Source organism: Cottoperca gobio, chromosome 8, assembly GCF_900634415.1.
Source record: "Cottoperca gobio chromosome 8, fCotGob3.1, whole genome shotgun sequence".
Classification (NCBI taxonomy): domain Eukaryota; kingdom Metazoa; phylum Chordata; class Actinopteri; order Perciformes; family Bovichtidae; genus Cottoperca; species Cottoperca gobio.
In genome coordinates, this window is record NC_041362.1 from 1,190,756 (window position 1) to 1,205,324 (window position 14,569).

Genomic DNA, 14,569 nt, shown 5'->3' on the forward strand with positions numbered 1-14,569 from the left:
GCCATGATGGCGACGGCTGTCGAGCTTCACACCGGCTCTCCAGACACCTATGTGTGACGTCACAGATTCAAATCCGTTCAAATCCATCGTTATGGTTACTCGTAAGGGGTTGCATCAGATTTCTAATGTCTATGTCAGCACTCGATCAAACTACACACTCAAACTGACCTTGAGTGTTTCTCCGTATCCTAGGATAAAGTCTACATGTGAATTCTGCTCCTGTTATGTGTGTTGACGTTCATTTGATAACAATGAGATTAACATTTAGAGAGGCCGGCAGTCAGTTCCGCCTGAATGGCACAGTGTACGTAAGATAATGTATTAAAATTGAGCAGCAGGAATGTGACAGCAGATATTCCTATAATAAAGTAGATCTTCCTCCAGCAGGTCACTAGCATGTAATCATTTTCTCTTACAGTAGCTAACCTACAGTGTATCAGCTTTGCTCTTTATTAACTCCCCACTCGCTCTCTTGAACAGCCTGTACTGACAATGGGACTCTTCTTTCCTACTTATGTTTTGCTTGCAGAGATTGTGGACAATATTTGAAATACAGTTAATGATCGTCTAAATCGCCGAAATCAACTTAACCTTTAGAAAATAGTTCATTTGTACTTTTACCTTAAAGCTCACCTTGTCTTCAACTTACCAGGTGTGATAAGTGTTACAGAAATGCTAATATTTGAAAAGAAAAGCCAACATTTTATGGTAATATTACATTCCTTTGATTGATTATTTGTCAAACCAAAAATCACTTTTCAGTGTGAATTCTGTATCTTGGACCTGAAACTTAATCCAAACGTTGTATTGTCTATATACAGTATACAGTATATATATATATATATATATATATATATATATATATATATATATATATGTGCGTCTTTGTTCTAAAGACGCGTATCTTCCGTAGGGAGGTCAGAAAGTATTGAGCGACAGACAAACACGTTGTCGCTCAGCATCACAATGTGTTGTTTATTCTAACGTTTCCGTCCCTCTGGACCGCCGTGCAACATTATTTTACACGATTCATACAACATTGATCTTAAATAGATCTACGTGTGCACAGGTGTGTGACCGTTATTCTCCTGTGGGAGACAGAAACATGAGTTCAAACATTGAGACAACCTAGACGCCACAATACATAATTTAAAAGTATATTTACAAGAATGTGATGAATGAAAACATGGGCCTTGCAGCTGTCACTCAAAGTTGCATAATCATATGAACTCTTTGTGGACTAAAAGTATGTATATACAATCCCTGAGAGCGTCATATACCATGATATGTCATCAGTCAGTCCTTTGGGATGGATTCTGTTGACAATGCCAGACTTGTCCTTCTGTTTAGAACAGGCTGCGGTGATCACTCCAGTATTTCCAGTTGCAGGGCTTGTTGTCCTGGCTCCACAATGTCCAAAGTGCAAAAGGGTCGTCCTGTGCAGCATTAACATTCGCAGTTAAAGTCAAGCTTTACTTTTTTTGGTCAATGTTTGTTTTGCTTTGTCCATTAATGTTGGGATCTCAAAAATCACAGTTAAATTAAAAATGCAATTACGGCTTTAACAGATATCTGTAGCCAGGAACACTTTTCATATATTAGCAGAGGACCGCGCTGATGGGCCAACATGCAATATGCAGTATGTAGTAAATGGCCATTAAATACCTTAAAATATCTCTAACCCCAGCGTGTGTGTGTGTGCCATATGTGTGTGCTGTGTGTGTGAGACCGAGAGAGGGAGAATTAAGGTGAGAGAATGAGTAAGAGCTGGGAGCAGAGTGGAGGAGGCTCAGGCTTGTGGAGGCAGCTCGGCTGATTTGCGGCTTCATTCCAGCGCGTGGGCCCTTTCAGGCTCTGTTGCCTGTAACAGGTTGATGTTATAAACTCTGTAGCCGAGCCAGTCAGATGTGGCATGATGGAGGCGCCCTCCTCCTCGCTCCTCTCCCCTTGGCCTGGTGTCTCATTGTGACGCTGTTGGGCTCCAGTGTGCTGGCATTACACTTTCACACGGCAGTAATTGATTTCTTTAATTTGCTTCAAGAGAAACTGTTGTCAGCCAACCAGGCAGCCATTTTTCAGGCCACTTTAATTAAATGCCAGGTCTTTAGGTGTGATATGAAATTCGTTTGGCTCCTCTGATCTTCTACTCCTCAGACAATTCATTAACATTTTCGTTTCTGCCTTTTATGTTTTACACAAAGCTTCAAAAAGGAGCTCATCAGTGACATTTCGGTTCCTGCGCTATACATTCAATCATTTATTTAAGTGCATTTAAACTAGAGATTAAGTGCAGTGTGGCTGTTTCACATGAGATAATACAGAGTCTGTGGAGCCTCAGTCAGCCGAGGGATTCAAGAGAATAAAAAAGCAGGCGTCCCATTGGGTGTCTTTTATTGGAGGCTCTGTCAAACATTGTAACTGCTTCAGGTTACTAAACTGTACCTGAAGACGAGGAGATAATAGAATTAACTGCAGTGAATAGCTCGCACAGATTCAGGTTGAAATTCCTTCACTTCTCTAAACCTCCCTCCCTCCGTCTGCGGTGAGCAGGTTTCATCCTAATGGCCTTTGTCTCCTCCACAACAATCGTTAGTGACATTAGCTCTATAATCTGATGGAAATGACTTTCCCATGAAGTACCTGATGAAACAGCACGGTGCAGGTGTATCTTCAGCAGCAGAAGCATTTATTTCAGTCATAATAGCAGGGCAGCAGGCACACCTCCCTAATAATATCCTGATGCCTCCCCACTCGCTCTGACTCAGAGATCTTCTGAAAGGCCCCTCTCCACTCATCCTCTCAAAGTGGCCTTCCTCTCGTGGAGATGAACAGCAGCTGCCTCTTCCTGCCTCCCACCATACGTCAACACATCAGCACCACTCTGCCTGCCTGCCTGCCTTCAAACGGCAAAACAATACGAGGCTCGCTAAACCTGAAAGAATAGCCCGCTGCAGTTCATATTACAGCGCTTGATATGTATTGACAAAAATAGCGTTGCTGGCGAACGCTTTGGTTACAGCTACACTGAGCCTGCAGAGCAGGAGTTTGTTTAATAGTTGTGGAATTGAGATGAGAATCTAGGGAATGTATGGCATTTATTTTGGAGCAGAAGCTACATTTTTAGCCACGTAGCAGCTTAGCTTTAGCTCAGTCCACCACTTATCTACAACGTTTAGATGAATGAATTACATTTCTCCAGAGGAGGTTATGACTTTAGTCACTCTGACTTCTCCTCTAGTGCCATCATGAGGTTGACTTTTAGTTTTTTTAGTTAGTTTTAATGAAATATCTCAGGAACAACTGGATGGATTGAACACTTTAATACAGATTCACGGTCCCCAGAGGAAGAAGGAGAACAACATTGATCCCTAACTTTTAATCCAGCGCCACCAACAACTCAGTTCTAATCCAGTGAAAAGACAAATCTTAATGACTTTGGTGATTTCCTGACCTTTCCTTTAGCTCCAAATATCTGCAAAACTAATTCCCATCAGCCTCAGCTGCACTTAGTTTAGTGCTAATTAGCAAATGTTAGCATGTTAACATTGTCATTGTGAGCATGCTAGCATACTGATATTATATATATGATGTATTAGCATTACGCTCAAAGCCTAAGTACGACATGGCAGAGCAGCTAGCACGGCTGCAGACTTTTCTTCTTCTCTTGCTCTGAACTTATGTACATTTTCTTTGTTTCAATCAAGCATGAAGTAAAACAAGTAGAAGTAAAGAGTTGAGGGCTGTTGAGATCTCCATAGATTGAGTCTAAACCCGGAAGTCCAATAAGTGTGGCTGCATCACAGTCAGACTGTTTTTCAAAAGCTATGATCCAGTAATTGTTTAGAGAGTTTTGTGTTTTACAAGAATATTGAGCACACGTTGGCATCTCATACATGATTAATGTGGTACCAGACACTCTGTGGCTGGGCTACTCATTTTAATTACTGTACGCAACACAGCGTCAAATCTGTATTTTCGTACCGTGTGTAAGCAGAAAGAACAATCCAGAACTCCTTCTTCTGCTTCCCAGACCTTGCACACGTCACATAAACAAAAAAAGAAAAACTAGTGCGCTGTATGGACGTAAAGACAAAGTCAATAACTATGAAACACATCATTAAATATTAATGTCATAATAAATAACAGCATTTATATGCGTTGACGAGTGCATTTCACACCACAGAGACGCTGCTCCAGCAGAAACAGAAGCACACACACTGAAGGTGAAAAACAACAACTATAAATAAGAAAATGTTGGTGTCTGAGAAAGTGAAGCATCATGGGGCATGCAGTGTCAGGACTTCAACCCAAATGCATTTAAAGAAAGGTTTTCATCTGGAAATAGAATAAATAAATGGGACATTAAAAGGAATCCCACATCAATTTCCCGTACCAAATGCTGCATAACAGGAGTCATTTTGACAAAGTAGCCGTGTGATTATTTTTTATTTCCATTTGAAAGCAATTAGCTGAAAGGTCCTTCCCTTGAGTTCTGTGGCAGAACGTGTGGAATGACTCAGTATAATTGCTGTGAAATGAACAGAGTGCCAAGTTGAGAGAAGCATGAAAACCGCAAGGGTTCCCTCTCCATGGAAACGCCCTCTGCCTTTGTCAGTGCACCAGGAAATTAGGCAGCAAGTGATAACGGGGCTTGAATGAGTAACAAATGCAGGAGGGCGAGTGATATTTACTCCATTTCAAGCCATTACAGAAATTGAGTGTTTCCCCACGTCTCACGCTGTGCCTACTGAGTGCTGGATACAGGAGGAGGAGGGTCATTAAACATGGCAGCCACAAGCGACGTGCCGGAGGAAGCCGGTGGAACAACACGGCGTTCGCTCCACCGATGGGGCAGGACAGATATAATGAAGCCCGGCGCTGTCGGTGCATGGCACCAAGTGATGATACTGATGCCTGAAAGGAGGACACGGTGTGAGACGAAAGACAAAGCTGAGACAGTGTTTGCCACGAGCTGCCTCCTCAGCTCCTGCCCTAATTGCTGCCTTGCTTGGAGGCGGCTCTCCCTCGGTATGCCTTTCATGCCTCCCTTAATTACGTCAGCCGGAAAGGAACGTGATTGTTATTGTCATGACTCTCGTTAGTAATTAAGCAGCTATTGACTCCTTCCCTACATTCAGCCTGTTTGATTAGGCCTGAGGTCTGGAGATATGGATCAGGCTCTCTTAATGTCGCAGCCGTACACCCCTTGCCATGTTTTGTTGGCCGGGAGCCGACGAAGAGGAGGGTGGAGAAGCTGTTCACTTTTGCTGTCAGTGAAGCGCACGTCCTTCCTGGAACACCTTTACCTTTCACGCTACATCATCGTTGGTGACACCGGAGCGTGCACCTTCCCCCGGAAATCACCAACGCAGGGATGTCAAGAATGTGCCGAAGGAATACTTAGGCGCTGGTGATGTCGCTTTGGCTCGGAAGCGATGGAGGAAAAAGAAAGTTATTCTGCACGCTGTATAGCTAAAGTTCAGGGGAAACCTTTTTGTTTTGCGATGTATCGTGCGCTAACGTCTCTCGTGAAAAAGTTTGCTTGAAATGAGGCCGTGACAAGAAAATAAACTTCAAACTTCTATAAAGTGTGAAAGTTTATTCTTGACCTCTGAAACAGTGTTTTAACAAATCTTTTCTCAAGGTTCACTTATGGCTTTTGCTGTGTAAGAAGCTAATAAGTAGACCTTGAGTTAACATTTTTCATTTCAATTTGTGCAGCAGTACTGTCCACAGAATCTGTGCTTCCATAAAGCCTTTTATTCGACTATTGAATAAGCGCTCAGTGAGAATTTTAAGAAAAGCTTCCACTGAACACCTCAATCATAAAAAGAAGATTATATAATAATTCGATTTCAAGTTTGTAATTGAACCTTTCCCAGTCCCATGATCATTCTGAATACTTTGTTTTTATCACATCTGCTTGATGTTTTTCGTGCTTCTCTTTTGTAAACATGACATTAGTTTTTTTTTGCACGAATCCCTTGATGCACGATTTAAACTGCAGGAGAAATAAAACTTTCTCCAGTGATCTATATGCATCTACAGAGGATAGACTGTATATGAGAAGTGGATGAAGTCACGGTGGCTTATTGGGTCAGGGTGGAGTACCATAGTGTTGTCCCGGATCAGTCAATATGTGTCTCTAATCACAAACTGATGATAATGATGGCAGAACTATATGTTGGTGTTCTTTCTCTGGTTCTGTTCAGGTCCACCACACTTTGGATCTGGTCGAATTGTATTTTTCATGCACCTTTTTATTTCATCTATTCTAGTGGTCCACACTTAATGGTAAATGGACCGCATTTATAAAGCGCTTTTCCAATCTTTGCAATCACTCAAAGCGCTTTACAACACATCAGCATTCATACAGGGGCTCCATACAAGGTGCACATCGGCTCATCAGTAGGGGTTCAGTATCTTGCCCAAGGTCACTTCGACAAGCTGACTGCAGGGGCAGGGGATCGAACCACCGACCCTTAGACCACCGGAGGACCACATTACCTCCTGAGCTCCATAATGGAAACCAATGAAACACAGAAAACCTAAATGAGCATTTCCTGTTTGTGGCGATTCATCGAGATCGTCACGGATACATTTCTTTGGCTCATGTAAACACAACTTATCACCACAGGTGTCACCAAAATCAGAGAAGCTCCGATCCTGCGGGGTTGCCATTTTAAAACCCCAGGGATTCCCTTTGGCAAAGTGGAAGAGAAGGATGAGAATAATAGTCTCGGTATAGAAGAGCAAGTTCAATAATCGTGCAGGAGTGACAAGGACCCAAAAGCAATTCCTGACTGAGCACTAATCCACACTTTTTTTGGGACGCAGAGAGTGAGATAAGCCTGGAGGTTAATGCAGAGGCGTCTCTCCTCTGTCCTCGGCGGTGACAGCCCCTGACAGGCGGACCCCAGCAGCACGCCTTGTTTATGTTAATGTAGGTGGCCCGGGCCAGCTCCCACACTGAGCGGCGCAGATAGAGACGTCAGAGGCTCGTCAGAGTGGCACTCGCAGCCTCTTTCCTGGGCTACCTGGGATCTGTGCGCTCGCACATGAGGGGTTGGCTGTGGAGAAGTTTGCAGGGTGAGGGAGATGGGTGAGGTGAGGCCTGCTGGGACTCCCTCCCACCTAATCATCTGTGGATGGTTCATCTACTTCTCCACACTTCATTTGAACCACAAATGACACCTTGGAGAGTAAAAGGGAGAGGGAAGGGATTCTGCTTTTAATGTATGCGCCTTTGAAAATGTGCATTTCTATTCCGACTCTTTCTCTCTGGTTTATTCTGATGGGGTCAGACACTGACAATCAAAACCAGCTATGCACTGCCAGTTTTGCCTATATTTCCTATGCATGTGGTGTGTTATTCATAAAAATGGCCCAACTGATGTACCAAACAATTCACAGGGAAGTGTGGACTAAAAACAATGACTTATATACATATATGTAATATGATTGAGCTTTTACCATCATGCAACTACAACTATTTGGATTAAATTAGCGCTGCAATAGTTTATCAATATCATTGGGTTTTGGGATTGCCAATTTGGGTTCTGGGAACTTACAATGTTCTGACATTTTAAAGAGTAAACAATGAATACAAGACATAATCAACAATAGATATTTCTGTGAGAGGAGAACCTATGCAGATCTTCCCCTTTATTACTCAAATACTACAAACGTCTTCATAAATCCAGCCTCCAAAGTGTCGTCCATACCGATTCCACCAAAGAACAAACCTTCTGGTGCTCCGTATCAGCTCTGCATCGAACAGACGTCCCAGTCTGTGTTGTCCCCTTGTTTATGTGTTTGCTACTCTGAGGTATCATTCTCATCATATGCCTTGTCTCTCACTGATGAATGGTGGCGCCTCAGTGACCTGCCCCTTGTTTGTGTCAGTGTGATGTAGGGCTGACCCGTGGAGTGGGGAGCAAGGTGGGGACATTGAGACAGATGAAGGGTCAGACTCGTGTGCAGAGAAGCTTCTCCTCTGCGTCTCCTTCACCCCCGTGTGCTCGACCCACGCCAGCCTTTCATTCTAATCTGATGATAATGATATTTGCTCAGGACGACCTCTGCTTGCACAGTGTAATTACCCCCCCAGCTTTCTATGATCTCAGCTATTGGAAATCGATGGGCCATAAGAGGGCCCCATCAGAGCTTATTATTATCACTGCTCGCTTTTCGTTACAGCGCGATCAGATTTAATATGTTGTCCAGTTTTTTACCGCATGTTTTTCCCTGATTTTTACGTTGACTCCTATCAGTGTGATGAGTATATGTCGGGCTCTTCTCTGCATTCGTACATACTACACATTGATTAACTTTTAGATTGTTTTCTGTTTGTTTTATCCTGCAAAGGTAAACACACAGATAATCACAGGTCAAAGGTTTAATATGCTACTTTGAAATAATAAAATAAATCTTAATGTTTAAGTATGTTTTTCTTTATGTCACGCTCCCTAAACGATCTGCTCAGTGCACACAAAAACAGCTTCTGTGGATATTGTTGAGTGTTATTTTGTCCCCTTAATAGCACCTTTGGCTTCGTAGCACTCAGCAGTTCCACGCTTCTCCATGCATTTGTGAGTGGATGCCTATTTAAATCGGTTAGGTGAATCTGCTCTGGATGACTCCCTCCATTAGCTACTCATCCAGGGTTAAGTACCCTCTGCAACAGCTGGCGTTGGCCATCAGGTGACCCTGCCTCTGCACCGCCTTGATTGAGACACTCTAGTCGAGGCCTTGCCTTCGTGACCTTCTGGAAGCCTCCTGCAAATAGACGTTTCTTGTACTGTCAAGGGTATGCGTGTGGTCCACTGATCTGGACATTATTGCCACTTCTTCAGCCTTATGGAAAGCAAACTTGTTATTTTCAAGAGTAAAGTAGTGTCTTTGCAGTGACCTTCGCGCTTGTTATTGTCAGTCTTGTCAAAGAGATAAGAGGATCACAGGTGAGATTTCATCAATGAGGGTAAACGAGGGCAGAGTTAAGACACACGTAGTTAAGACACACTTTGTGGGTACAAGACTCATAGAATTAAACACTGACGATGGACGAGGGGCCTTGAAGGCGTGTGTTCTCTATTTATTTCTGTTTAGATCAGGTCTTAAGTCATACTCTCACTGCTCCTTTGAGCAGCCATTTCCTTTTATTGACCCCTGTAAAGTCCCTGGCTCTGTAAACATCTAGGGGCTGTCATGTCTTTATGAGCTAGAGGAACCAAATAACACAGCAATCGGCATTTATTTGTTGAGTTTTCACAAAGGAATCCAATGCGATTCCTCATGCACAGGACATATCCTGACCTCAGATTAACAATATAGCATCTTGAGGTCACAGACTGTGGAGGAGGTTACAAGACAGGTTTTTGATGAAACAAACATTCTAGACAGAAATATGAAAAGGATTAAAGCCGAAGGAGAGGGGGGGTCAAAGGATGAAGGAGAGAAGATTGAAGGCGGACGTCGGAGACATGGATTGGTTGTGAAAGTGTATTTTTAGCCCAGGACAGAAAAGGTGACAAAGGAGGAGGGGTGGAAGTGATCGATATGTTTGTGCAAAAGTCAGAGGACTGCCGAGACACAACAGTGGAAGTCATGAGTGAAGCAGCCCCTCAAGGGGACGCAAGCTCAGCCAATGTGGAGACACAACAAATGAGGAAATGGTAACAGAGAAACGTCTGATGAGCGGGGGGAGGGGGTTGCTGCTTATCTGTTATGAACAAGCTGTAGGCCATTTGAACACAAGTCCAGGCTCACAGTTACACACTGAGAATAGACAAAATGCAAAGAAAAAAAAGATGGTCCAGTTCTATTCTAAGACAGGAAGTGAACAAGTGTTCTAGTTCTTCCATAGAGCTTTGGAAACAACATGTGCATCTAGAATTATGGTGCTTTAAATTTGATCCTGAATTTGTGCACCCCGATTGCTTATTTTCTAAAAGATTTGAACCCTTTTATCAACTTTTCTTGCTCCGACAACTGATTCCACTTTCTGCACAGACTTCGCAGGGTTAGAGGACAGGGATCTGAGAAGCACCATGGATGCCAAACTTCCCTTTGGCAATACAAGTGCTTCAACCAAACTTATTTTTACACTCGTGAATAAAAATATACATGCTTAAATGTTCAAGCTGTTTCAGATGCTGCGTCCTTCTGCTGTACTTCCGCTGCTTCACTTCAGGCCGGTTTAAACATCTTTCTGGTCAGTAGCTTCTGAAACAGCACGGAGACGTTTCCCCGTCGGGATCAGAGCTCAACATACGTAACTGGTTTTTATTCATTTTCTTCACGTCCCAGATTATGGAGTCCCCAGAGTTCTGAAAAACCCAAACCATTCCTACGTACAACATCCTTCAGTCTAGAAAATGGTGCCGTCCATTCGTTGTCAATATCCTTGTTGAATGTGAAAGATTTGGCTTTTTTGTTGTTGTTGTTGTCGCCATGACAACTGAGCAAACTCCAACTGCTTTTTTTTATAATTGCTCAAAAGCATTTCTGAGGGGACCTTGATCTGAAATGATTTAGTCAAATATCCCCGTACGAACTTATTTACAAAAACATCTCACACCACATTGTGATTGTCTGTGTGGAATCAAAAGCCTGGAAATATTCAAAGAAATTACTTCAGTCAACAGAATTAAACCAACTCTGAATTAGAAAGCGTTCGTTCGCTGTCAAATCAAGTGAATTAAGGCTTTGACGTTTTATTTCACTATTTAGATGCTTTTCTCAACAAGTCTTACAGATTACCAACAACATACCTCCCATTTTCAACGCATGGTTTATGTATACTAGCAACCTTTAGTCTTTACTATACAGTGTGTGTGTGTGTGTGTGTGTGTGTGTGTGTGTGTGTGTGTGTGTGTGTGTGTGTGTGTGTGTGTGACTTTATGAGTGTGTGCATGCATGCGTGTATTTCTCTCAGCTGTGACTGGTTAAATGATTTCTTGAAGGGGCTATAGAGCGACCATTTCATTTTGGCACCTAATAAAAGTCAGGTCACACTGTGCCCCGGCTGATCCTCTTTGATATGGTCCCTGCACTTGCCCAAACCCTCTTTCACAGGTGCCAATCATTATAATCAAGCCCCCACCTCCAGCCCACAACACCATCTCCACCCCAACCCCTGGGGGCATGTGGTGGCTTCACAGCCGTTGTTTTGAGGAAGAGGAGAGTTTAATCTGCCCCCCTGTTCTGGCAAGCCGGCCATATTCTTTGACCCTCGCTAACACCTGTCGCCAGTCATTCCCCATCTAAGCTTCCTTCAAAATAAAGTTCTGAAAATATTCGACTATCACTTAAGATTTCTGCTACTCGGAAATACTCCTAGCGACACTAGCTTGCATGTTTTTACACGAAAACACTTGCTTTGTGCAAGGGCATCGTGACAGTAATGCTTTCCCTACTCATGTACCCCGGACACATTTCCCAGCAGGTGTGGGGATTTAAACGGGTCAGCCGGCAAAGGTTGCCCATTTCAAAAAGGCCAAAGGTGAAAGGTGATCCTGGTTTCAAGATCCCATGAATGGCTGGCGGCACATTATATTTAGCGATTGGCTGGGTCTGACATTGCCCTTTTCTGAGATGAATTACTAACTTCATTGCCTTCCCCAACGGACTGGTCAGTGTTAAACCAATGACAGCATGACAGAAATCAAATTGAACTCGAGATCAAATCAGGGCAACAGGCGCCAAAGGCAGCCTCACCTTTAATGAAAGATTGTACACCAACTGATTGCTGCTTTTTTTAAACAGTTTTGATGCAGTTACATTTATAAAGAAGTGGTGAAGTGGACATTTAGCTGGTTGGTGAAGTCGTGACATCGCACCTGTTTTCTCGCTGCAGCTTGTTTTTGGTTTGTCCACAATGTAATTCACACACTGTCTCCTAAAAACTACACACTATATTAACAACATACTAATGAGACATTTTGACAAACATCTCTTTCTAACTATATCTCTCAGTGTCGACCTTATTACAATATTTGTATAGTTATGTTTACTCGCTCAAAGCTCTTGTTTAAGGTTTAGGAAAGGTGGTGTTAATAAGTCGGTGCTGGAAGCAACTTCTTTTGCTAGAATTAGTATATTTACTTTTCATCAAGATATTTCTGTGCTTGACTGTTAAATCTGATCGTGTGTGTGTCTTGTAGTTCCAGGCTGTTATTGTTCAGTTGACTTTAATCCAGTGGCGTCTCCTGCTGCTTCTCTGTTTCATTGTCTTTTATCCATCGGTAATAGTAGATATTTGTATGCTTGGTCTGGGGTGTGTGCCCTGGACCACTTCTGAATCTCGTGTAGAACTTATTCTATATCAGTTTAGCATTTCTAGGAATCACTTCCCTGATCTGTAATCTTGTTTGTTGAGCTGCTAGTTTAAAGGAGTTTCTATCGTCAGGTCATCAGGATCATTCTACTGCGAGAAACCAACTTTTAATGTTTAATTTAGTGGCTGATTGCACTTATCGTAAGTCGCTTTGGATAAAATCGTCAGCTAAATGAATGTAAGGTAATGTAACTTGAAGCAAAGTATTTAAACGTTCAATATAACACCAAGTGTATTGTGTTTGCTACGTGAGTTTCTGAGAATGAGCGTATGCAATCTGACACGTGTCTTCTGCCCCCTGGTGGATGATCAGTGCACTGCAGGCAGCAAAGAGCCATTAAAAATGGCTGCCGTCACGTAGCAGCTCGCACGTTTTTGCCAGAAAAAGCTTTGCTAATTTAGAAAAAGTCACCATAAGAGTAACATTTATATTGTTACTTATATTTCAATATGAATATTTACTGTATTGAAGCAACTTATAATCGCTTAATATTTTAAGATCGTGTTAAAAATGTGTGTATGAAATATGATACAGCAGGTATGTGAGCACATTTCTGTAAATCCCAATGCATTTCATGATGCAAGCTGCACTTACACCGTGCACTATGTGAGGAAGGATTGATCATTTCTCAACATGGGAAACCCGACAGAGATGCAAGCACTGCACAGGCAATCCTTTCCCACATTTATATATATATATATATATATATATATATATATATATATATATATATATATATATGTATATATGTATGTATGTATATATATATGTATATATGTATATATGTATGTATGTATATGTGTATGTATACTGTGGGAAATGTAAAGTCCATCTGTGCCTCAACAAGGATAGAAACTGTTGTTTTGTCTCCTACAAGACGAAATAAAAAGCTTCCTGTTTGAGATTTAAAAAAAGAACCAAATTGAAATCTTGCAAATGTAATGATCAATATTTGTTTTTGTTTCTAAAAGAGACATTATTTTGGTCAATAAGTTCCATAACTGCCCGACGTATCAAATATAATATGATTCTTTTTGTATTTTGTCAGAAGGTGCAATAAACACCAGCATGCTTATAGCCTAAACACAACCACTGATGAGCTTCACACAATCTGCTTTAAGAAACCAGTGCAATGCAATGCAAACGACATTTTAAAATGTTTTAATCTCAACAAATTAAATTCCACTTTAATACTAACTTCAGAGTTTCATTCACCTCAAAATCCCCTCCCCTCAAGTAAAACCAAACGTACATTTTGTCCCCAGATGAAAACATTGTGAGTTAAAATATAAAACATCCACAACCCAAAGAACTGTGTCTCTGTCGTCCACCCACAGATTCTGTACCAGTAACCCAGAGCAGGCATTTCTTTTGTTGTGTTAAAAACATACAATATATCACATGTAGGACAACTTATTCATTTATTTATTCATGTATTCATTCCTGCCCAAGGCCGACCACCGTATGGTTTACGCTCATGCTCTCCATGTAACACGGGAAATAAATCTATAGTCTGTCACACATTGATTGTTTTCTTTTTTTAACGGTAAATATGAAAATATTCCGAACCGACCATCTAAAAACATGTATTCTTTTTTGTTCTTGTGCCAGGATTACGCGGGAATAATCCTGGAATATATATATTAAGATAATATAACCTGCAGTATTCATGTGTTCTATTTTTCATCACCTCTATCTCACACGACAAGCCGTTCCCCTAACGTTGCATTACCCATAAAGCACGCTGTTTCCTGTCACACGCAGGACTGTTCTCCTCGCCCACCCTCCCTCGGGACACGCTCCCTCCACCATCTGCTATTATCAGAAACTCTCAAAGCTTTAGTTGTTTTTCTGCCAGAGAAACAGCACCCTCTCCCTTTTTTATGCTGTAAGCAGATTTCTTTTGGTGCCTAAAAACGATCCAGCAACTTTGTAGCCAAATGTGCAGCCTGGTGCCGCACAGCGTGGTCGGGAGGCCAGCGGACGCACTCCCACATTTATATCCACTTTTATATGTAGTCGTTCATATTATAATTCAAGGTGTGCTGCATGTATTAAGTCACTTTATTGGGTAAAATAACAAAATGTTATCCTTAAGAGATGAAAGCGAAGCCCTAGATTTTGCTTGTAATCCTCTTTCTAATCTTTTGTTGATAATTAAGAGATTGGAAGTAACTTAATGAAAGGTTGATTGAAGCAGCTTGTCTGATCAACTTTGCAAATTAATCGTC